The sequence below is a fragment of the Rhipicephalus sanguineus genome, chromosome 5 (genome assembly GCF_013339695.2).
Source record: "Rhipicephalus sanguineus isolate Rsan-2018 chromosome 5, BIME_Rsan_1.4, whole genome shotgun sequence".
Taxonomy (NCBI): domain Eukaryota; kingdom Metazoa; phylum Arthropoda; class Arachnida; order Ixodida; family Ixodidae; genus Rhipicephalus; species Rhipicephalus sanguineus.
The window spans coordinates 132,124,850-132,148,219 of NC_051180.1; positions in this window are offsets into that span (position 1 = coordinate 132,124,850).

Consider the following 23,370-nt stretch of genomic DNA (forward strand, 5'->3'; position numbering starts at 1 on the left):
ACCTGCACTGCTTCTCAAGAAGATGGGCTCAACTGTCCGGCAACTACTCCTCGCTGTCCTCAACCGGGTGCTTTTGAGTGGCGAGATCCCGAAAAGCTGGAACCGCTCACGTATCCGGCTCATCCTGAAAAAGGGCAGCGATAAACGCCACCTAGAAAGCTATCGGCCATATACAGTCACCTCTGTATTTACAGACTCCTCTGCTGCATCCTGCGACAACGCATGATGTGCTGGGCAGAGGAAGTCCTAGGGGAACTGCAAAACGGCTTCAGACCAGCACGATGCCTGGAAGACAATTTGTTTGTTGTGACACAAGCCATTGAGATTGCGGCAAGAGAGGAAAGGACCCTAATGATGGCCTTTCTCGATATATCGCGTGCATACGACTCAGTGGAGCACAGACTTTTGTGGGAGGTGTTAAGGCAGCAAGGCCTGCCCAGCAATCTACAACAAATTCTACAGTCACTATACACAGACAATGAGGCGGTGATCCACTGGGATGGCAATGTGACACAACCGATAAAAGTCTCTAAAGGACTGCGACAGGGATGCCCCTTGTCCCCTGTGCTATTCATGCTCCTGGTAGTTAACATGGAGAGGAAACTGACAGAGAGCGACACAGGCTTCAACCTTACCTACTGGGATCAGGGAATGATTTGCCCACGTCGCCTGCCAGCCTTATTCTATGCCGACGACATTGTGCTACTGGCAGACAGCACAAAGGACCTGCAGCGTCTGCTAGACATATGTTCAGAGGAGGCACAGGCCATCGGTCTGCACTTCAACCCGGCAAAATCAGCATGCATGGTTATGGCGAGCCAAGAGGACCCCATGCAATACACTGAAAGCAGGCTCATGCTCCAGGGAAACCCTATAGAGTGGACAAACACCTAGAGATACTTGGGAGTGACATTGTCAGCTGCACCTCACTATACACACCACTACGAGAGTGAACTTAAACCCAGAGCAATGAGGAAGCGTGCTTTTCTGAACTCCAGGGCACTTTGGGCTTTCAACAAATTTGAAGTCACCAGAGAGCTCTGGAAGTCAGTAGCGGTCCCGGCCTTGACTTTTGCAAACAGTGTGCTCTGCTTGTCATCCGGGACACGTCAGTCCCTCGAAGTACGTCAGAGGGAGGCAGGTAGAGCAGCACTGGGCGTCCACAGGGGCGTACCAAATGAGGCGGTGCAGGGCGAGGTGGGCTGGTCTTCCTTTGAGGCTCGGGAAGCAGTGTCCAAACTCGCCTATGAGCGCCGGCTGAGCCAACTACCAGACGGACGTTGGGCGCGTGAGGTGTTTAAGTACATCCACCTAAAGTGCATCAACACAAAGTGGGTGCTGCGCACAAAACGCCTGGCGGAGCGGTACGAGGTCGCACCATGCCGACTTACGGAGAAACCTCAGCGGGACAGGAGGACCAAGGTGCGGGAAGCCGTCCAGGAGGCCGAAAGTGCCAGCTGGCGGACGATGGCAGCAGGAAAGCCCGCTTTGAGTTTCTACAGTAAAGCAAAACAAGCGATCGAGAAAGAACCGCTGTACGAAAGCTCAAAGGGAAGCGGTCTGCTATGTGAGGCCAGGTGCGGCATGTTGCGAACCCGACTGCTGCGGGCGACGTACACACCCAACCTCGACACGACATGCCCCCTGTGCACCCTGGAGGAGGAAAGCATCGAGCACATCGTGCTACGTTGCCCAGCATTGAAACCGCAGGTCTCCGCCACTTCATCTGCGGCCGCTACGCCACCGGAACAACGGCAGAAATTGCTGGCAATGGCGCTGGGTTTCCGGGAGTCACAAGAGCGACCGCAGTGGGAAACGGTGGAGGCAACGAAGCGTCGATTAGAACACTGGTGTTGTGCGAACTATCTGCAGGATAGAACAGGTCCGGCAGCAAATACACCAAACCAATAGTTAGAGACTTATTGTGCCAGATCCGGATTTCCCGTTTGATCGCCCGTCACAAAGGGCAGGGCAACAATATCATCATCATCATCACTAGGGATGTCAATAGCACATTATTAAAGATGTTCAAGTGCCCAATCATATTAGCGAATTTATTCTCAATTTATGGTATGTGTAGCGGCAACTTGCCACCGATCATTCTGACGTCTCGGCCCTTTGTTCAATTTTTCGTCTGAAAAAAAAGAAAAGCGATACTTCCTTGAAGTATGCTGACGTGCTCCTTAGCGTATATGTTCATTCCTAGTCTTCACAAGCCGAAACCTCACAGGGTTCCTTATGCATTCGCCTTAGAAGACTCGAAGGCGAAAGCCATATTATTTTGCACTTCCTCCAGGATCGGAGGCATTGCTTCTGCGCCTGACATGGTTTTGTCCTGCCTGCGTGATTGGCACACCGTTGACCAAGCGACAATGTCATGCAATGACGTCATGATCAGGCGTCACATCATGTGTCGTCGCGGTGGCGTCACAGTGACGTCACGATGGCGCCATAGTGATGTCATGATGATTTAACGATTGATCACATGTATACTCATTTCTAGTAAATTTCCCATGCATAATATTTACAATTGCTTTTGACTGCTGCTTTTCCTAAAGGGCACCTGAAGCCGAAATTTAAACCTCGAGATGTTTGTGTTGTTTGATTGTCCTGTATACGTGGACACTTAAGAACGATCATTAGCGCAGAAAAGTGCCTTTAGGACATTTTAGTTTGGTTTTAAAGTAAGCGTGAGTGCTCATCTGAGTTGGCAGCACTTCGGGACATCGCCACTGGTATGACGTACATAGGGGCCTAGTGTGACGTTCCACTAGTAAAACGAGTTTTGTCGGCGTCACAGAACATGTGCGGGGCGCACACAATACCAGCACTGGCATCAGGCGAGGGCTATTGTTCTTCCCTCCTCTCGATCAGTTGGGCTGCTCTCAAGGTAGGTCAGGCTGTTTAGGCCCAGAATTACTTCCCTTTTTCACGAGGGGACACATGCTAAACAGGCTTAACACACCGAAGCATCCACATCGTTTCATTCTTAACAGAGCGCGGGGCCCCGATTTGAAAACTGCGTCTTCAACGACACCAAAGCTTGAGTGCACGTGATCATAGGTGCTCCCCACACCTGTGAGCGCTAGTTTTTTAAGGCTTTAGGCGGGCGTGTCGAAGTGACGCAACATTGGTCGCAATTAACGATGCTAGTAATACTTATACGATACGTTAGAGCTTTTACAATTCAATTTCATGGTTACCATACGCAAAGCTACAAATTTCGGTAAAAAAGGTCAAAAACAAAACTTTCGCTGTCAGGGCTCTAATATTCTTTTTGACAGTGTAACAGTACACATTTTCTTAGCGGTTATGTTATTCACGCGTATTTTATTCTGTTCGTAGTGCGCATGCATGTATTTACATGTATCTATGCCAAAAGAACCACGTGTTATATTATGAAGCTATCACAACGAAAAGCTTCGATTGTATTTGGCATGTGTGCACGGCTGTTGTTTTCAAGTTCCAGCCCCCTGGCCTCGTCAAGCTGTAAGCTTACAGCTTTCTTGCCAAGGTGGCCTTGAACATTGTACTTTGTGCATGTTGTAAATAATACTTGACTTAACTTCTTTAACATTAGCGCCATGAAGCAATTGCGGTGTTCGGCATCTTCCTCAAATATTATTGCGTAGCTCCATCGTCTAATGAAAGAACTTGCCAGACAGAGTTGTCAGTGCGCGTGGAGACAATAAGTTTATATGCCTGTATACCAATAATCGGACCGACAGGCAGCATCAGGCGTCGTCGCTTTTTCAAAATAAAATTCCGCTTCTGGCACTTGATGCTTAATTGTAGTCACTAGGGCTACACGCTCGAAGCGCTATACGAATTGACGTTTCGCTAAAAACGCAGTGATTGGCATAACACGAGTAATTTGTGACTGCGTGCCATTTTCGTATGTCGTCGTGAAATTACGCACTTTTTACGCACTGACATTACTTTACTAGACGGTGCTACCAAGGAAATAAATTGCTTAGTAAGGAGAAAATCCTTATCTGTCTCGGCCGAACCAATGAAATACACTATTCCCTGATGTAGAAAGTATTTTCTCTAGGAACGACACGACTCGCTAAGCTAGAAATGAAGAAATAGCAGCAATTTATATTTAATAAATATTCTCCACTTCCTTTGAGTACGTGGTCGTCGGTAGAATGTATTATTTTGGTCACTTTCTCCTTGATTATCACGACCATATATTGTTCTATCAATCGTGCTTCGATATAATAGAACGACACAAACGTATACGAAGGTCGTTTCCAATTTCGCTCGACCTTCTTGCTGGAAGATCTCCCGTAGTGCCCTCGCAATTGCAGTAAGCCGTATTTATGGGCGAGCAATTGACCTTTACGACCGTGCACGCTTTGCCATTGTTCATGCCCGAATGTTACTTTACCTCTTTTCGTTTGTGCTTTAAGATGCCCTTGATATAAATGTCGTAACCTTTCTGAATTAAACGACTGTTCATTTTCCATGCCTCACTTATACTCAGTTTCTCTGCGGTTGAAGTAAATAGCTTAAAACTGTCGCTCTGTTTCTCCTTCATTTTTGTTAGTCTACGGCATAGTGTTCGTTGAGTTATCGGGAGGACCCAGGCTCGACTTAATGGCCCAGTGGCAATGGTGGTTCGCATATTTTGTGATTATTGTGACCTATCGCGTTAATATAGCGGATGGCATTTCGCTTTTCATGCGATTGTGATTGATGTGATTGATTTCATGTGTATGTGATTCAGGGATATGTGAACCTATTTTGGAGGCCACCGAAGCCAATGGCGGATGGGGACAATAGTACACGCATCCCAAGACGAAATTGTTGTTTAGAAGACGGCTCTGTCTGTTGTGGCCTTACAATGTAAATATTTTCAGAGCTGGTGGTATTGTATACAGTCTCATCTTTGAAACGAATCTTGTTGAAAGAGCGTATTTCCTCTACTTAAATGAATAGCACGACGTGTTTCACAGTGCTGTGTTTTGACCTCCCTTAATTATGTTTTGTTCACGTCACAGCCTTCCAAACTATTTCTGTAACACCGTAGAAAAATGTTAGCAAGGCTAAACGAAATGTAATTCAGCAAGGGCCACCTAGAACTTAAAATAATACGCAGTTGCTCAATGTTATTTTTTCGCATGTTCTAACATTTCGGGAGCACTGTTAGCACTGTGAAAATGTATATCACTAGGTTGTGTCTGTGTTTGTGGAAATTCACCTAGCGCAGTTTTCTTTAGCAAAAATTTTTCTGCAGCAAAAAAGGGACCACACATGCGGCAACCACCGATTTACATCGTGTACGAAACGCCGAGCGCCTGCGGCAAGCAGAACGAGACGACATACGTCGTGAAACGGGCAATTCGGTAAAAAGACGCATGCTGTTTAACTGGCTCCTCAAGATCGTGCACGACTAAGCAGCGTCATCTGAATAATACGATCAAAAAGATATTCTTGTCATGTAGTACATTATAAGCGTTTCGGATGGACTACGAGTTCATTGTAACCCATCAGATCAAACGTGTGGGCCTATCCTGCAGATCGTGCAGCCTATGAATGTGGGCCGTGCGGGTAAGTACAGGCGTACAAGAAATAAATCGGAACGCCGTACAGACGGTTGCTTGCCGATGGAGTGCGCCGCTCGAACGATACAGCCCTCTTCGGCGCATGTACTGTCTCCCCAGCAAGGAACATTCGCTGCATAGAGCTTGTGTAAACGCGTTCCATTGCACCAAAATGCTTACGTTATGTGCATCTTAGCGTTATGACGGGGGTGCTGAGCGGATGGTGGCTGAAGGTTCTATCCTCCCAGCACCCCCGTCGAAGTGTTAGAGCCTAGAGCGTGCGCACTCGCGCTTTTATGTTTTGTTATCTTCGGGGCCATTTATCTTTCCGACAACACTTGCTTGAGTGACAGTATGTTTGCCTTGCCTGCTCGGGACTAGCACTGCAGCAAAGACCGGTCTTTTGAATGGGCTTAAGAGGCGCCGAGCATCAGACGTCTGGAGAAAGGGCTCGATACTCTCCTAAATGCAGCAATAGCTGTATTTGCACTTTCAACCATGGCATTGAAAAACAACTATGCATTGATGAAAGCTATATACCCTGAGGTGCACAACGCAGCACTGTTTCTTTAGGTTTGTGAAGACCAAGTAACATTTGAAGTTGCATGAATGGCTCGAGACAATGCAACAGAGGGTGGATGAAATCAGCTGCTTGCTATTTCTGCACTGTCACACGCGGTGCACAACCTCGCTTGGGTATTTAGTTGCGTCAACCATTGAAAAGGTTTACACTTGCTGCGCGTAGTTGGAGCAGTGGTATCTCATGTACTGAAACGTGACGTTCCGTAAATTCGCGATCAGGCTAGGTGCATTTCTCGTATTTTCGAAACACTTCTTTTTTTACAGGAATCGCTGAAACAAGCCGACAAAAGACTTTTCAAGTGCACCTTCGTGCGGCAGGATAGCCGGTTATTGGCTCTGTAATCAATGACACATCAGAGAGTCACAAGCTCTGCACTAGTCATTATTACCACGCAAGACTTCTCTTATACTATGATGATCCATGATCAGCCGAGTCATGACCACGTAGAGTGATCCGCAGTAGTTTGCTTAAGCCATCAAAGAAAGATATGACTAAAGCTAACCTCGCACATAAATCCGATGACGGCGTGAGTCCGGCAAATCGTGCCCTCTGACGTCCAAGAATCGGACTACTTCTACGGCCAAGCACTTTCCCACACTATTGAAAGGGGACCCTGCTGCTCGGTCGAGGTGGTTGCGTAGGCGTCACGTTGGGACGTCACAATTTTTTTTCTTTTTCCTTCCTTACAATTATGTCCCCTTACCCTTCCCGAGTGCAGGGTAGCGAACTGGATAATTTTCTTCTGATTAACCTCCCTGCCTTTCACATAACCATTCTCTCTCCCTCTGTAGGACGACCAGGTACCAGTTATCGCCAGTGGTGAAAGATGGTTCTAATGAAAGTGTTATTACGACGTCCTAAATTGAAATGCATTCTAATTTTCCATGTCTTCCTATATTGCCCTGGACATTTGTGTGCGCCTTAAAAAAGTCACAGTTTTGCCCCAACGGCGAAGCAATGAACGTGACAGCAACAAATTTGAATGTAACGCGAAGAACGGAAAGCAGCTTGGACAAACGCGGCCGCTGCAGTGAGCGAAGGGACCCTTTTATGCTCTGTAACTTCAGCGCGGACATCGCGGTGAAAGCACAACACATACAACCCCCCTGCTCCCTCCACGAGGCGCATGCAGGCGACCACGCCCCGTAGGGCGAAGTGCACCGAGGCGCGCGCATGCAACGCTACGTGCGGGGCGATGACCTTTAAAGCGCGCCCCTCGCGCACTTCGCGCCATCTCGCTGGTGAGTAAGAAAGCACGCTGAAATAAATGGTGTATATAAACAGCTCGCCGTTAGCATGCTGAAAGACTGTACACTTCGGGCCCTAGCCGTCTAACGCCGCGCGCTGCGGAGCCAGAGTGCGGCCGTTCGATTCCGCGCGTCGGAAAGTATTTCTGAATTATTTTTCTTTGTGTTTTTTATGTACATATATACACATATAAATACGATGCGTGACGGCGGCGACGGCAAAAACCAGCCGAGACTACCATATAATTGCTATCGCATTAAAACAAATTACGTTAATCACAGTTGTGGCATGCAGCCTCCTAATGAACTTCTTTTGGTGTACATGTAAGAACTAAGAATAATAAAAAATATTTATTTATTGAGAGTAATAAATAAAAACATATATATTTATTGTTTTTTATACCTCTCTGTATAACCAAGGATTATATAAGAGGCCACATGGCACACCTACGACTTGCACTTCACACACACACACACACACACACATATATATATATATATATATATTGTTAAGTGGTTTATTGGACGGGACTCGGCGACAATTCGCTATGGCGACAGTCCAGGCCAAAGCACGGGCTGGTAAAGGTCTCGCCGGCCTGCTGAGCTCGTTCTCGCAAACGCTGTTCGGCCTGCAGCTTACGAACGGCAGGGCGGCCAAACACGTTGATGATGGCGGTCTTGAATTCGGACCATGTCGTAAAATCGGATGCGTGGTTGTTGTACCACAGGCCGGCCACACCCGCGAGGTAGAAAACCAAGTTGGTCAATTTTCCCGCCTCGTCCCATTTATTGGGGACACTCACGCGTTCATAGATCGCGAGCCAGTCCTCCACGTCGGTCCCATCTGCGCCAGTGAAGACTGTGGGGTCGCGGATACGAGGGACACCGGGGCATGAGGTCGGTGTAGGCGGAGGCGTCTGCGGGGCGGCGTCTTGAGGCATGGTAGCTGGTAGGGTACGGGATCGAAGCTCCAGAGGCATCGAATGGGAGCACAGCACTCTCTACCAATTTGTTAAGCGGTTTATTGGACGGGACTCGGCGACAATTCGCTATAGCGACAGTCCAGGCCAAAGCACGGGCTCCGAGAGCGAGCGGCGTTTACAAGAGGACGACCCACTAGGAGCCGCTGGAGAACGCAGCCCCGTTTTAACAGTACCAATTGCTTCGCCACAATATATATATATATTGTCACAAGGTAGCAGTGGGCCAGTGGCACAAGGTAGTAGTGGGGCCCACTCTGGAAGAGGGACAACGACGAAGTGCTGAAGGGACAGGCTCCGGTCCGCCATTGTCTCAGCGTCTATTTCTGCTTGTATATATTTGTAAATATACGTTTTCTCGTAACATTATTGGTGGAGGTGCGGGGTACGCCTGCCTGCCTGCGTTTCCTCTCGGAAAACCAACACGGAACTTCGGAGCGGTCGTCGCCTCCCTTTTCCTGCAATGACTGACCGAGGATCGCCGGCGCAGCAGCAGCAGCAGCAGCAGCAGCCCCATGTGGTTCTCCTGCCTCCTCGAGACCCAGGAACCTTTTCGGGCACTGACAAAGACAAGGTGAATGTGGAGGATTGGGTCGCATTGTACGAGCGCGTCAGCGAGTATTACAGGTGGGACCCCACGTTGATGCTCGCCAACGTGGTCTTCTACCTCAGGGAGACCGCACTCGTTTGGTACGAGACGCACGAGTCGGAATTAACCACCTGGGACACCTGCAAGTCGAAGCTCATCGAGTTGTTCAGCAGGCCATTTGGTCGCCAGCAGGCCGCAAGAAAAGATCTCGAGTCCCGCGTTCAGACGTCGACAGAGTCTTACGTCTGCTACATACAGGACGTACTGGGTCTTTGTCGAAAGGCTGACGCGAACATGACGGAGGCTGACAAGATTGCGCATATATTGAAGGGGATTGCCGACGACGCGTTCAATCTACTGATCGTGAAGGATTGCACCACCGTCGACGCCGTGGTCAAGGAATGTCAGCGTTTTGAGCAGGCCAAGAGTCGTCGCATCAGCCGCCAGTTCGTACGACTACCTAATACTGCAGCCACATCGACCTGCCAAGACCCCCCCACGTTCACGCAGGCTGCGTCGTCAGAAAATGTCACCCGCATCGTCCGTCGTGAACTGGAAGCAATGGTTCCTGCCGACGTTCCACAGGCTAACGCGTCCACCGTATCGCTCATACAAGCAGTCGTACGCCAAGAGATTGCGAATCTCGGCATAGCACCTGTTTGCTCTATTCGCACCCCCGAGAGCACTCCTGCCGTCGTAAACCAGATCCCAGTGTACCCTTCACGCTACCGAAACCCTGCTGAATGGAGGACAACTGATGATCGGCCAATCTGCTTTCACTGCTCTCGCGTAGGACACATTGCGCGCCACTGTCGCAATCGGTGGTCGTCGACTTCCTGGAACACCGGGACATGGCGTCGATTTGAAGGCAACTCGCGCAGGTTTTCTCCTCGTTCCGATCTCCAGGCTACTGATGTCCACGTTCCAAGCAGAAGGTTCAGCCGATCCCCGTCACCCCAAGGCCGTCGATCTCTATCGCCGCTTGTTCGTCGATCAACGTCCCCTACGCGGCCTGGCCCCTCGACCTCGGGAAACTAGTCCATGCAGCTCCCGGAGGTGAGGCTGCAACAACGACCCGGACTTCAAATCCTCTGTTGACGATTCCTACGCGCCGAAACATTTTAGAAATCTTGGTGGATAACGTTACCGTTACGGCCCTAATAGACACTGGTGCACATATTTCAGTGATGAGTGCTGCTCTCCGGGAAAAACTGCGCAAAGTGCTCACGCCTCCTGTTCAGTGTGCAGTAATAGTTGCCGATGGGAGCACATCTACAGTTCTTGGTATGTGCACCTCTCGCGTGTGTATTGCTGGCCGTCAGACCATCGTATCGTCAGACCATCGTCAGACCACCGTGCTTGCGCAGTGCCCACATGACGTGATCCTCGGTCTCGACTTTCTTTCGATGCACTCCGCTCTTATCGACTGCTCGACGGGCCTTCTTCAGCTGGAACTCCCTCTAGACGCCTACGTTGACCATGACGCTCCCAGTCGCTTATGTGCCATGGAGTTTGTGCATATTCCGCCTCAAGCCGCGACGTACGTCCAGCTTATCCTTGATCCACCTGTGCGCGATGGTGAATATGTTGTTTCACCGATTACCGATGTCGTCTTGAAGTATTCTGTCGCCGTACCGCACACTGTGGTCACAGTATGCCGCAACCAGACGTGTTTACCTCTTTTGAACTTCGGTCTAACCACCCATGTGCTGCCTGCAGGTATACGCTCGGCGTCGTGTCGTCACTGCAAGATTGCCATATCTCTCAGTTATCAGCAGGTGTTCCTAGTCACCATGCCAACTCGCTCACTGCACTCGACCTTGCACGCACTGACATTGAGAAAATGATAGCGCCCGATCTTCCGCCCACTGAAGCACAAGACCTGCGTGGTCTATTGATATCCTATGCCGATATCTTCGATCTTGACAACCGCCTTTTAGGCCAGACATCGGTTGTGACCCACCACATCAACACCGGCGATGCCAACCCAATTCACCGGCGCCCTTACCGTGTGTCCGCTGCCGAACGCGCTGTCATCCAGAAAGAAGTCGAAAAGATGCTCGCCAAAGGTGTCGTCGAACAATCGGCTAGTCCGTGGGCATCTCCTGTCGTGCTTGTAAAGAAGAAGGACAATACATGGCGATTTTGCGTTGACTACAGGCACCTCAACAAGGTCACTAAGAAGGACGTTTACCCCTTGCCACGCATCGATGACGCACTCGACTGCCTTCATGGCGCCAAGTTCTTCTCATCCATTGACCTTCGATCTGGTTATTGGCAGATCGCTGTTGATCCGCAAGACCGAGAAAAAACCGCATTTGTAACCCCAGATGGCCTGTACCAATTTAAGGTCATGCCGTTTGGGCTTTGCAATGCTCCCGCCACCTTTGAGCGGATGATGGATTCCCTTCTACGCGGCTTCAAGTGGTCAACATGCTTGTGCTACCTGGACGATGTCATCGTTTTTTCACCAACATTCGCAAGCCATCTTGAGCGGCTCTCCACTATTCTCGAGGTATTCCGCAACGCTGGTCTACAGTTGAACTCCTCCAAATGCCGTTTTGGCCGTCGTGAAATAACTGTACTGGGTCACCTCGTTAACGCAGCTGGCGTCCAGCCTGATCCCGACAAAATTCGCGCAGTGACACAATTTCCCGTACCCTGTTCGGCTAAAGATGTCCGCAGCTTTCTCGGGTTGTGTTCCTATTTCCGCCGCTTCATCCGGAATTTTGCCGATATTGCGCGTCCTCTCACAGAACTACTCAAGAAAGACGTCAGCTTTACTTGGGGTTCACCTCAAGCTGCTGCGTTTTCGGCGCTCGTTACAGCCCTCACAACTACTCCAGTATTAGCCCACTTTGATCCCACCGCCCCGACAGAGGTTCGCACCGACGCAAGTGGCCATGGGATTGGTGCTGTTCTCGCTCAGCGTCAACACGGACGAGACTGCGTCATCGCCTACGCCAGCCGACTGTTGTCCACGGCGGAGAAGAACTATTCAATCACCGAGAGAGAGTGCCTTGCTCTAGTTTGGGCAGTTGCTAAGTTTCGCCCATACCTGTACGGCCGCAGCTTTACTGTTGTAACTGACCATCACGCCCTGTGCTGGCTCTCTTCGCTCAAAGATCCCACGGGCCGCCTCGGTCGTTGGTCTCTCCGCCTTCAAGAATACACTTTCTCGGTGGTTTACAAATCCGGCCAACTCCATCAGGACGCCGATTGTCTGTCACGGTACCCAGTGGATCCACCCGACACCGCAGAGAGACCCGCTGAGTCTGGGGTATTCTCAATATCAGACTTCCTCGATATAGGTTGTGAGCAACGCCGCGACTCGGTTTTACGTCCCATCATTGACAGTCTGAGTTCCGGAACTCCAAGCAGTTCTCTAAACTTGTACTGCCTTCACGACGGTGTTCTATACCGCCACAATATGCGCCCCCACGGCCCTGAACGCCTTCTCGTCGTGCCTTCCCACTTGCGGGCAGATGTTCTTCGCCAGCTCCATGATGAACCTACCGCCGGTCACCTTGGAGTTACACGCACTTACGATCGCGAAGCAGTGGGCCAGTGGCACAAGGTAGTAGTGGGGCCCACTCTGGAAGAGGGACAACGACGAAGTGCTGAAGGGACAGGCTCCGGTCCGCCATTGTCTCAGCGTCTATTTCTGCTTGTATATATTTGTAAATATACGTTTTCTCGTAACATTATATATATATATATATATATATATATATATATATATATATATATATATATATATATATATATATATATATATATATATATACGTGATATAATATTCTCGGTCTAGACTTACCTTCTAGCCGATATCTCCGATTCCTAATATAACCAGTGAAATACTCTGTCACAAAGCGACCGAAAACCCTCTATTAATTTCTGTCATCCTCAGGGCAAGATACCGGTCATAAAAATATTTCACGTGCACTTACGAGCCCTCGAAAATTATGTATTCTTTGGGAAAATACTTATTCGAAAGGAGAGCAAAACAAACTGTCTCGAAAAATATTCGTCATTTATCACAATGTCCAAGTATATTATTATTACTTGAAGGCAAAGCAGTGAAAAGCTTCACTGCTGGCATGATGAGGGCTACACAGAATGGGATGATATCGAAAACTTCCAGATTTATTTACTTGCAAAATGTTTAGAGAAAAATGATTGCAAGACAGATCATCAGCTTTTGCTCTTACTCAATGCTGGGTGTTCGTACGCAAGGATGCCCGGCAGAAATAAACCATTCAAGCACAATACATTTCTCTAAAAACTGAAAAAAAAGTCCTTTAAATGAGTAAGTATATTGACAAGATACGGGAGTCGGTCCAACATCGCTGAAATCGGTGAAACTGATATGTCAAAAAATCACCGATATAGCAAGAGAGATGAAATTAGGTTATAAAAGAAACACACAGGAAAGTAATTACTGTAAAAAAATCGGGCGAAAGTAAAAATTGCCAGAAACGGGATCGTTAGCCTCACTCAAGTATTGTTTTATCAATTGAGTTACCCTGAAACAGCCTCTCCGGCGACATTCGTGGGTGCTTGTGCGCTAGATGAATTGTCGGATGGTTCACATCCTACTCGCATTGCTTTAATCCCTTATATTCATATACCTCATATACCTTATTTATCCTCCATTTCAAGAAAACACAGAAACTATTTCTCCTATAAGTTTCGTGACTAAATATTCATCCACTTGACATCCTGGTGTCTTGGCAGAAATTGTGCTGCTTTGATCCCCATTTTCTTTCTCTCCAGAAAGTTGCCAAGCATAATTAATGCTCATACGTCACTTAATTAGTGCTCCTAATCATGCATACCGTTCATAGAAGGTCATTCCAAGTGGAACCACAACTTTACTCGGTGTGCTTATGCAGGCACCCTCGTATGCGTAACATGCAAGTTCATCAAAGGTGACAGGGCACTGAACATAATATAAAATATGCGAAACGAAGCAACTGTTTATGCCTTGCCGCCTCCCGCGATGATTACTCAGTGCGTGTTCTTTTATTAATTGCATTCGTAAGAGCATGTCCTCTCGGTTTTTAAGATCACGTACACATACAAATGCAATATTGAAAGATCCCAAAGCGGCAGCCATTTTGAGCAGATTAATTAAAAATTTGAAGTGAGGACATAACCTAGCTGAAGTTTTTCTGACGCTGTGATCTCTGCTGGTGAATAATGAGATCTGGTTATTAGTTTGTTTTTTCGCCATGCCTAAAAGCCGCATCTAAATAAATACATGCTCAGTGACTGGAGCATGTTATTTAACCTCATTTTAGGGAATCAATAAAAAATTTAAATCCTGATATTGCGTATGACACATAGTTGAAAACGTGTATATTTAGCCAGTTTTGCGACTTTTCCCAAGTGGAATAAACGAGTTGTCATAAAAAACGTGAAACAAGCGCCGTATCACTATTGAATTCTTGTTATAGTAGTTTATTTGTAATAAAAACGTTGTAATAAGGCGCGAAACAATCTAAAGTAAAAGAAGGATAGGAAAGAATGCCCGCCTGTTCTGTACTGGTGTTACTTCGATTTGCTTCGGGTCTTATTACGTTGCTGTTGGCGTTAATATACCTTAGATGCTTCTTAATACACACAACTATGCGAATTTAACAACTGCACAACCAATCTATACAAAGAATCTTTAATACCTGGAAATTTGACAGGAATCGCTCTTTTTATACTTGCTTTGTTTAATCTCACCACTGCATACTATTCCCGTATTGTTCATTTAAACGAAGCAATTTGCGCTGCATCTCCTTTATACGCACTGACACATTTCGGCCAGCTCGCCAGCCATTAGCCGCAGTCTGATGTGCCGGTCAAGCATTCCTCCGTCACTAGCCCTAAAATATATAAATACTGATAGCGAATACTAAGAAAAATAGAAAGATGTGCAGGGTTTTTCTAAATCCAGATTTAAAAAAAGCGACAGTGGACAAAAAGTTGAGAAAAAGGGAAGGTACAGTAGACACGCAAATTAGGGTGGTTGATTATTTTTACTTTTGCTTTTGTACCACCAATAGTGTTCTTGCATCTCGGTGTCTGAACCAACAATGAAGAAAGTTAGCATGATCTACGATATGTAATAAGAAATAACAGAGCGCTATATCAGGAAGAAATTTAAGTTTAGCAAAATAAAATGCGACAACATGCCTCGTAGACTACCCACATAGCTACTTGGTGCACATGCAGGAGACAGTGGCAGTGGCATTCCCATTGGTCACTTAGGAAACGCAGGAGCATAAACTGCTCCATGAGTACATTACTGGCCTGAAAGGAAATGCGGCATTCATATATAGCATATCTAAGTACGTCCTCATATGTTGACGCAATACCTTAACTATATGTGAAACATGAACAAGTGCAAAAGGGAAAGAGAGTTAAGACTCATATGAAGCTTACTCTTACTTTTCAAACGATGAAGCCTTTCATGAACTACAGAAACTTGTATTACAATTGGTTAGTAATATATGGGTAAACGCGCAGCCACCAGAAATTTATTAAACGGAGAACATTCTCATAGGAAATGGAGGCCAGCTTAAAAGCGGGTCTATCCAGCAATAGAAGCGCCCGAGTTCTTAATTAAGGAACGTAGGCATTTCGCAACAAACGATATCGTTGGTTGTTTCTGTATTATCCGTGTATAGAGCAGAGAGCTTAATCTACTTTGCAAACTCGTTAAGAAGTTCCACACAGGAATGGCTTTATGCATAGTCTGGACAACTTCACCAATTTTGCTTCCTGGTTTTCTACAACACGCACGCCGTTATCTGGAGTGCTTCGTATGAGTATAACGGGCAAACGAAAAAGCCCGACCTTTCAAGAACCTTTTTACGTCAGAGTTAAACACGCTGTAGTTATTCAGCCTATGCTACTGGTCGCTTTTAAAAGTACTGAGTGCTTACCCTGCTATTCTATTGCGAAGACCGCATTGGGCAAGCCCATTTTAGCAGGGACCCCATAATCCTCAGCTTCGGTCTAAGAACCTGCCAATAAAAAAGGCGTGAAGTGAAATCTTGGGCAATTTCCCATAATGGCCATCAGCCTGTATACGATGGCAAGCTTACAAAAAGCAATCACTAGCATCCGGCTGTTGACGAGTGTACATTGTCCCTTGCACATTTGTGCAGCCAGGCGCTGCGCGTTGAGCGCGCTGCTTTACGTCATCGGCTCGACAGTAGGCTGCACAAAGGATAGCGTGTACAGAAAACTTGGTCTGCGTCAGACGATGTGCACGAATTTTTGTCGCTATCTGTGATTACCATGTGTGAAGCCTGGGAGAACTACGTGAAAGCTTTAAATGGAACTACGAGAAACGGGCAGCAAAGACGAGGTTAGGTGAAGGTCAGAGAATTTCGAGTGAAGGTCAGAGCAGTGTCCCAAACACAGATACTTATCTCGGCATAGTACGAAACTTCGAGAGAAGTCTAAATGAATATCAAGTGAAAAAAAAAAAAAACATTTGTATTGAATTTAAAAAAAATGACAGACTGGCGCACAAGCTAGCACAGTAGCTTCATGAATAATGAACTCTGACAATAGATATCTCTAAAAAAGTCAGCTACGATCCTCATTGCCGCATCTAGATTGCACGAGGTGCCCGTTAAATGATTAAATTCGGTACAATTCGCTGGAGGACCTGTCGCGGTCTACAGCAAGCCAGCAGAGTTATACATAAATACAGAAATCACAACCTGCAAAGCCTATTTTCAAATCATTCCTCTTAACAGGGATTCATGTTAATGTCTCAGAGAATTGAAGCTAATTATGGCGACGTAAGTACTATCTGACCTCCATAGTCATTCAGTTGTGTCCGCACGTATCTTGTACACGAATGTGACTATCACAGCAAGAGTTAAAGTGGCCTAGATAACCCTTAAGTGGAACGGCGCAAGTGCTTCAAACGAAGCTTAGTAAAACATGTTGGACCAGTTGGTTCATGTCGATGAAAAGGTAAGGGCGCTACCCAAGGTAAAAAAATAAACAGGAAGACATCAAAGAACTTCACTTACAACTGGATTTATTTGCAGAAAGACTTCTTTTTATATACATTGCAGACAGCTGAGCAGTTACATTTGCTCAGAAAAATGGTGTACAATCACGTGCTTATGAATTCACGCTTTCAAAAATTGCGCTTCTTCTGAAGGGTAAGAGACGTATCACTGATACTATCATCTTGTTTCGCATTGATAAAGTACGCCAGATCGATCAAAAACAAGATCAGTGCTTATTTACCTATGCACTGTGAATTCTGTGTGGACCGGATCTTACAAATATTCGCGTACTCGGAAGCAGCAAGAACACTGCGGCACGTGAACTATTGGAGGCTTACCATATCAATGCGAAACCAGATGGTTGTATCAGTTATACGTCTGTTGCCCTGCGTAGAGCAAGCGCAATTTTTTTAAGCGTGAATTCGTAACCATGTGATTGTAAATCATTCTTCTGCGCAAATGTAACTACGCAGCTGCCTTCCAATGTATAGAAAAAAGAAGGCTTTCTTCAAATAAATCCAGTTGCAATTGATGCTCTTTTCTGTCCTCCTGCTTTTTTTTTCTCTAGCTTGGGCTGCGTCCTCACCTATTCATCAATTTCCAATGAAATTACTTGAAGTTTTTGCTACTGATAACTTAAAAACAACTAGAGCCTGTTGGTGTTCAATAATGCCTGCAATGTTACGCGCCAAATTATGTAAAAATAAGGAACGAAGTAAGCCACATTAGCGCGATGCCGTTATTGTGGCTTTTTGCTTGTGTTAATATACGCATTTTACGTGCAGAAGCAGCTAACTTGTTGAAGTAGTTGTGTGGAAAAAAGCTATGTGGAAATATCTATATATCATATGTCATGCATGGTTGCATCCCCCCCCCCCTAAAGAAACTGAATGACAATCTAGAAATTCATTTCTGCGGAGGCAAGTTCGTCAAAACGAAAAAAAGGCTACAAATCGGTGAATGATAATTTTTGCCTTTTCTGGACGGCATTTATGATCGTGCTAAGAAAACGGTGTGCGCAATGGCTACAACACCAAGTTTTCACACATAGGACGACATATAGCTCATTGTTCGGCATCGAGAATCAAACCTGTAGTCTAGGCAAAACAAACACGCTATGAAAATTTTCCTGACTAAGAATAACTTTCATTTGGGTGACTCGGTTCATGCTTAACTGGAGTGACTTGTACGTACATTCGTCAAACCTTCAACAGCGAGAAGCGCGAAATGTTTTTTTTTTCTTATGTGGATGCTTGAACTTCAATGCTGATCAGACTACAACACTGAAGATCACTACAAGCCGACTTGGACCTTCCCTACACGGATGCTTAAGCTTCAATGCTGACAGAACCACAACACTGAAAATCATATCAAGCAGCTTTGGACCTTACCCATTTTGATGCTTAAACTTCAATGCTGATAGAGCCGCAACACTGAAGATCACAAGCGCAGTTGGGCCTTACTCATGTGGATGCGTAAACTTCATTGCTGATCGAACTACAACTCTGAAGATCGCAACAAGCCAACTTAGACCTTCCGCTAATCTGCTGTTAATCTTTCTGCTGATTTGCTGAACTTTATAAGGAACGGGAACTACTAATACAGGCGCGTGTCCGATTTATTATTTCTGAAATGGAAATGCGCGAAGGCAATACAGCATGTTCCATGCTACTTCACACATCATAAGGTAATGCTTTTGAGTCTGGATACTGAGCGCCCGCGTAGAGTTGCTGCGGATGGTGCGCACACTTGCGCTGCGGATCAAGTGGAAAATATGTCGCTTGAAGTGCATGTGGAACATATGTGCTGCGGGAATTGAAGTGTGTACTGGGAGAGTTCGATCTCATAGAGTGTGAATAAGAGATGTAATTAGGCAATACAGTCGGCGTTCTCCGAGTCCAGTGCTACAAGATAAGATGCTACGACAGATGGAAGTAATTATTACACTTGGAATGTCTGTTCATTGCAACTTTGTAGCAAGAAAGTTGTGTGAAAACTTAAATATACACCTTAATTGACGTACGTGATCTTAGTACAAAATAGGTTCCATACGACTCTGGCAGAAGGTAAAGCAAGTGATACTTGAGAGTACTACCAACAGTATAACAGCTCATAAATGTGAGGAGTATATTTATGCTCGTCAATAGGAGGCTTATCAGAAGCCTAACAGATATTTTAACCACATTTCAGTGTGAAGACTGAATTACTGCCACAAACTTCGACAACACATCAACACTAAGTTGAACCCAAACTTCAACAGCATATCAGCCGAGTGTTCATCGTAAAGTTCACGCAACAGCAGAAAGTTCAACAGCGTATAAACAGAAGGTCCATGTTGCCTTCCGTCTTCACGTTTCTAGAAAGTGCTAAGCACTCCCCCAATTTCGTTTTCACATGTCGCTGCAAAGGTGAAAATTCGAATAAACGACAACACCGTGCACTCACTTTTATGAAACCCACTAATCGTACTGTTTTCTCAATTGGCAAAGGAATCTATCGGGGTTGTTTCTCATTTCTCAGTCTTGCTGGCATCGGAAAGTCTACTTTCCTCGAAAGCGCGCAGGTTAAAAATCTTGCCATTAAATCAGTACTCGGATTTATAAGAACAGTAATTTCTGAGGTTTTCCGTACGGAAACCAGTATACGATTATGAGGCATGGCATAGTGGAGGGCTCCGTAAATATAGATCATCTGGTGTTCTTCAACGTGCACTGACAACGTAGTACACGTTTCTGTAGTTTTTCGCCTCCATCGAGATTCTGCCGATACGGCCGGGATCGATCTCGCCACTTTCGGTTCGGCTGCGGAGCACTGTAACCACTGCATCACGGAGGTGGACAGCAAATGGATGAGGCTGTTCATACTTGACAATACGTATTTGGCTAAGTGGCCAGCCAAATACGGACCGCTCATCATTATTTCAGGGCTGTACACTATTGTACAGTGTTCTAAACCACTGTATCCCAGCGGCGGCTGAGTGTGTGCATCTTAGCAATGCAAGTACACACTTTTGAGGATGAAGTACTCACTGCGCGGTAAAAAGCTAAGCCCTTAAATATTGTTACGAGTCACTTTATGCCTAGATTACATTTATACTAAAATTCTGGATGTAAAGCTAGGCGCTCTAATTTCGAATTTTTACGTTTCTATTTATATTTATCAATTTCAAGCTTGATTTTTAATAATATATTGTAATTGGTAATTCAGTAAATTAAACAATCTTGTAGGCTTGAATTCCTAACGTTACAAGACTAAAATCATTAAAATATATATTGTGCTTCACGAATTATCGTTTAGTGCAAAAATACAACTAAGCAATTACTCAACAGGCCCGGAGGGTTACGCTACGAGAACATTTTTGCGTTCAAGTTTGTCAATACAAGACTTCATTTCATCCCGAAAGTCACGGGGTCGAATCCCGGTCGCGGTGTCTGCTTTTTCGATGGAGGCGAGAACGTTTGAGGCCGGTGTACTTAGATCTAGGCGCACATTAAAGAACCCCAGGTGGTCGAAATTTCCGGAGCCCTCCACTACGGCGTCTCATAATCATATCTTGAAATTGGGACGTTAAACCCCAGATACTGCTATTATTAGACTTCATTTCACCACTTCAGCGACCGCTTTAATAAATCCAATGTCAACGTGGATGTTCATAATTGACACAAAAGCTGCGTGAAATGTATATAGCGGCCGACTGTTGTATGCGTTGTTATGTCGATATTAGTCGCTACATATTCTTCGACACAGGACCCGGCGGGCAAAAGCAACCCTGCCTCTGTTAGCCCCACGTATACAAGGGCTGTTTTGCAACGACAATGTGCGCAGGCTATACATTTTGTCCGAGGCGCGATAACGTCTTCTCGCGCGGGCTAATCGCCGCGTGCAAAGATGGCCTCATCCGGGCTCACCAGAGATTTCCATCGGCAGTCGCGTTTAGTTCCTTCTATACATCACGCCACTTATGTTCATCGATGTGGGGGATGGAAGTAGTGCGGCCGAGAAGCAAGCGTTCCAGAGCCTTGATATCAATTTCAAAATGTGTCAACCGATGTTACGGTTACTGGCATAGGCTCACAAAGGCTAAATGAACTGGTTGGAAGACGATGCAAATTGGGAAACCACTCAAGAACATGGCCTACACGAAGGTATAAGTCTTCAACGCAACTACACTTTATATTCATCGCTTCACGAATCAATTTCCAGGTAGCTTTATTGCGATAACAATTATATGGACAGTCTCGGCTGGATTTTGCCGTCGCCGTCGCCGTCGCCGCCGTCATGCACCGTATATGTATAAGTATGTATATATATATAAAGGCCCCAAAGAAAAATAACTCAGAAAAATGCTTCCGAAGCGCGGAATCGAACCAGGGACTTCTTGCTCCGCAGCGAGCGGCGCTATCCACTACGCCACGAAACGCAGATCCTCCACGTAGCTAACGGCGAGCGTTATATACACACCATTTAGCGCTGGACGGACTCAGAGACAGAAGGCGATAATAAGCGTTTCTTCATTACCAGCGAGGTGGCGCTATGAGCCCGACGGGCGCATTTAAAAGTCGTCGGCAAGCTCGCTCGCTTCTTCTTATATTTGCGCATGGGAGAAGCTTGCCCTTCCGCTGTCTGCTCGCGCGGTTTTCTCGTGGCGCGGGGTAGAGGAATGTTTCACGCTTTCACCGTGATGTCCGCGCTCATGTTACGGCGCGTACGAATGTCACTCGAGCTCAGGGACGCCGCTAAACGAACAAACAGAAGATGAGCGCGAACTATCAAGTGTCACAGCTCGACACTTGAAGCACGCTAGTTTCCTTCGCTGCTTCGGCCGCCTTTGCAACAGAAGCGCTGTTCAAACTGAGAGTATCCATTGGCGAGCCTCACTTCGTATAGCATTAGTTCCTTGCTATCGCATTCATTGCTTCGCCCTTGCGGCGAAACTGTGACTTTTTATTATTGCCTTTTTCTTTCTTTTTTTACGACGCGCAAAGTGATTGTAACTTTTCGTGCTAATGTAGTTCTAGAAAACGCTGTTGTTAACCGGCCGTTTCTTGAAATTTTCTCTAAGCTCAGGGAATTCACGCACTGCCCACGACGTCAATGGAATGGCGAATTTGTGCAGGTCCTCAACGAAGGTGGCTTGAACTTCAATATGGTGGCTAAGCGGACTTGTTGGTACGTACACACAGTTATTCTAAAACAGCGCACAAACAGGACATGCGTGTCCCGTTTGTGCGCTGTTTTAGAATAACTAGGAGGCGGCTTGCTCAGAAGGAAAGCCCACGACCGCCCCCCCCCCCCCCCCCCATTTCACCACCTTCGTTCACAGTAGCGACTGTTGAACATTCGTCGGTTGACGTCCTTTCACTGAGATCGTCAGACGCAAGCTGGCGCCGTTTTGTCCGAGGCCGCGATGAAGGTGTTTCCTTGGAGAGATATGACGGTGCATTCGGTAAAATTGTCGGCACCGCGTCAGGTCGAATAGACAGCTTTTCTCTCGGCACTCGAACTTCCGCTCCGTTAGTTACATGCACGTATAGTCTCTCTCGATGAAGTGAGGCTCAAATTCACACACAGCACAATCGGCACCGAGGGGCTTGTCAAGTCGGCAGAAATTTCTTAACCACACACAATTTGTCGCTCTTTATTATCGGGAGTATGGTGCCTTGACGGACGCTTTCTCCGCGGATCGAGACACACTAATTAATTGGAGCTTTAAAAAGCGATATCTTGCGGCCTTGGTTCATGCGGGCGTACACAGTCTTGCACCCGAGCGCGTAGCAGTGATTTAAACGCTGTTCCTTTTTTTTTATTATTTTGGCCACTGATGCGCGGCGCAACTCGCAGACGCGAACGCAAGCGAGTCGGAGCATGCCAACTTTCTTCGGCGCGGCCGGGCAAGAGGGTAGACGCGCGCGTTCCTTCATTTAAGGCTCTGTTATACTCCGACTTCCGACGCGAGCGCGCGCGAGAACGTTGCGTTTCGTCACGCCGAGCCGGCGACGCTACGCCAGGCGCAAATCGGTCTCCCCTACAGTCGAGCCGGCTCCAATGCGCCGGTGCGATCGCATATAGAGGAGCGCATGCGCAGTAAAGTGAAGAACGCGCCGCGCCACCTGTCGAAGCAGGTTCATGTACATGCGAGTCCGGCGCGTCCCGCGCGAAATGCAGCAGGATCTATTCGGAGCCGAGCGACGCCCGAGCGCGCCAGCAGCCGTCGGCTGCGTCGGCGGTCAGCCGACGCCGGACTATAGAGGGCTGTTTTTTGCTGACGTAACGTCGCTGTGACGCGCGCGTCGACGTTACGTTGGAGTATATCAGAGCCTTTACGCGTGTCGCGTCCCCGGCCGTCTTCAAGATTATGCGACGCCAGCGCCGCCGCTACTTTCTTCAAAAGAGGG